General features: G+C 53.4%; 1 non-coding gene across 1 annotated transcript; it reads left to right on the forward strand.

The window, feature by feature from the left end:
- The first annotated feature begins 380 nt into the window (after positions 1 to 380).
- LOC135091154 (small subunit ribosomal RNA) lies at positions 381 to 2,273 on the forward strand. The gene has a single exon (XR_010262403.1). It is a non-coding gene; the product is annotated as a small subunit ribosomal RNA (ribosomal RNA).
- Positions 2,274 to 3,011: the final 738 nt, after the last annotated feature.

Here is a 3,011-nt window from a genome sequence, read left to right on the forward strand (position 1 = left end):
GCTTAAGTGAACTTACCCTTGTGTCTGCGGCAGCCGATGGGAAGAGGAAGGGAGGAGCCGTGATGGGTAGTGGTAGCAGGCAGCAACCGATTTCCAGTGCACAATGGATGAAGGGGCTGCTGCTCTCTGGATGAGCGCGCAAAAACCAAAATTGAATAATCATGATGAGGGGATTGACAGATTGTCAGAGGGGGCCGTCATCGTGATGATGGCGGCGGCCCAGCAAACAAACACGAACCAAGGCAAAAAAACCAAACCAAACCAAAATGCAAGAGGTGTCAGACAAACAAAGTGAGTGAGTGAGAGAGAGAGAGAAAGGAGAACGATGGTGGCGTTCTTCCTAACCTAAGGCCAAAGAAAGCAAAACCCATAAACAAAACTACCTGGTTGATCCTGCCAGTAGTCATATGCTTGTCTCAAAGATTAAGCCATGCATGTCTAAGTACAAGCCCAATTAAGGTGAAACCGCGAATGGCTCATTAAATCAGCTATGATTCATTGGATCTGTAGCCCACACTTACTTGGATAACTGTGGTAATTCTAGAGCTAATACATGCATCACGTCTCTGACCGCAAGGGAAGAGCGCTTTTATTAGTTCAAAACCGGTCGGGCCTCGGTCCGCCAACCCCACCGTGTTGAATCTGAATAACTTGTGGCTGAGCGCACGGCCTCCAGTGCCGGCGCCGCCTCTTTCAAGTGTCTGCCTTATCAGCTTTCGATTGTAGGCTATGCGCCTACAATGGCTATAACGGGTAACGGGGAATCAGGGTTCGATTCCGGAGAGGGAGCCTGAGAAACGGCTACCACATCTAAGGAAGGCAGCAGGCACGCAAATTACCCACTCCCGGCACGGGGAGGTAGTGACGAAAAATAACGATGCGAGACTCATCCGAGGCCTCGCAATCGGAATGAGTACACTTTAAATCCTTTAACGAGGACCCATTGGAGGGCAAGTCTGGTGCCAGCAGCCGCGGTAATTCCAGCTCCAATAGCGTATATTAAAGTTGTTGCGGTTAAAAAGCTCGTAGTTGGATTTCAGTTCTGGACTGACGGTTCACCGCCCGGTGCACACTGTCACGCTCCGAACAGCCGTAACACAGCCCGCTGGCTCGCACGGGGTGCTCTTCACCGGGTGTCCCGCGTGGCCGGCAGAGTTTACTTTGAAAAAATTAGAGTGCTCAAAGCAGGCTACACTGATGGCCTGAATGCCTATGCATGGAATAATGGAATAGGACCTCGGTTCTATTTTGTCGGTTTTCTGAACCCGAGGTAATGACTAATAGGAACAGGCGGGGGCATTCGTATTGCGACGCTAGAGGTGAAATTCTTGGACCGTCGCAAGACGAACTACTGCGAAAGCATTTGCCAAGGATGTTTTCATTAATCAAGAACGAAAGTTAGAGGTTCGAAGGCGATCAGATACCGCCCTAGTTCTAACCATAAACGATGCTGACCAGCGATCCGCCGGTGTTATTCCCATGACCCGGCGGGCAGCTTCCGGGAAACCAAAGTCTTTGGGTTCCGGGGGAAGTATGGTTGCAAAGCTGAAACTTAAAGGAATTGACGGAAGGGCACCACCAGGAGTGGAGCCTGCGGCTTAATTTGACTCAACACGGGGAACCTCACCAGGCCCAGACACCGGAAGGATTGACAGATTGAGAGCTCTTTCTCGATTCGGTGGGTGGTGGTGCATGGCCGTTCTTAGTTGGTGGAGCGATTTGTCTGGTTAATTCCGATAACGAACGAGACTCTGGCCTACTAACTAGTCGACGGATCTCCAGCAATTGGTGTCCAGTTCGCAGCTTCTTCTTAGAGGGATAAGCGGCAATTCTAGCCGCACGAGATTGAGCAATAACAGGTCTGTGATGCCCTTAGATGTTCTGGGCCGCACGCGCGCTACACTGAAGGGATCAACGTGTCCTCCCCCTCCGAGAGGAGCGGGTAACCCGTTGAAATCCTTTCATGATAGGGATTGGGGTTTGCAATTGTCTCCCATGAACGAGGAATTCCCAGTAAGCGCAAGTCATGAGCTTGCGTTGATTACGTCCCTGCCCTTTGTACACACCGCCCGTCGCTACTACCGATTGAATGATTTAGTGAGGCCTTCGGACTGGCGCTCTTGGATGCCGGGCCTGCGTCGCGGTCAGTTCTGCTGCCGCCGCTGGGCTCTTTCGGCGCCTCGAGCTGACGGAAAGATGTCCAAACTTGATCATTTAGAGGAAGTAAAAGTCGTAACAAGGTTTCCGTAGGTGAACCTGCGGAAGGATCATTAACGTGTTGTTGGTTTTGAAGGCGAACCACACACTCAAAATAGAGCTAATACAAATAATGGGTGGTCGCGGTTCGCTCAAGCAGCGAGCCGTTGACCTGTTGGCGGGGCAAAAGGTGGTGCCCTGCCCGCCCAAAAAAAAAAAAAAAAAGGAAAGAGAGAGGGAAACCTTTCTTTTTCCGCTTCTTCTCCCCGCGCTCCGTGCCGGAGCGTGGGGTAGACCAACTGTTCTTACTTACACACCACGCCCACGGGAAACCACGGCGTTTGGTGCCTCCGTCGTCGCCGTAGTAGTGGCTAGGTGAGCCCGCTGGTTAATTCCGATAACGGCGACGATGACGGTCGGAGGAGAAGTTGGTGGTGGGTCCCGCCGCGAGGCCCACTCCTCTTCTACTAACCCCGATCGCCTCCCGTGCTGCGGGAGGGAAGGCACCACTCGTCCCCGGCGTTTGGTGCCTCCATCGTCGCCGTAGTAGTGGCTAGGTGAGCCCGCTGGTTAATTCCGATAACGGCGACGATGACGGTCGGAGGAGAAGTTGGTGGTGGGTCCCGCCGCGAGGCCCACTCCTCTTCTACTAACCCCGATCGCCTCCCGTGCTGCGGGAGGGAAGGCACCACTCGTCCCAACCGGCGTTTGGTGCCCCCATCGTCGCCGTAGTAGTGGCTAGGTGAGCCCGCTGGTTAATTCCGATAACGGCGACGATGACGGTCGGAGGAGAAGTTGGTGGTGGGTCCCGCCGC

Source organism: Scylla paramamosain, chromosome 36, assembly GCF_035594125.1.
Source record: "Scylla paramamosain isolate STU-SP2022 chromosome 36, ASM3559412v1, whole genome shotgun sequence".
Taxonomy (NCBI): Eukaryota; Metazoa; Arthropoda; class Malacostraca; order Decapoda; family Portunidae; genus Scylla; species Scylla paramamosain.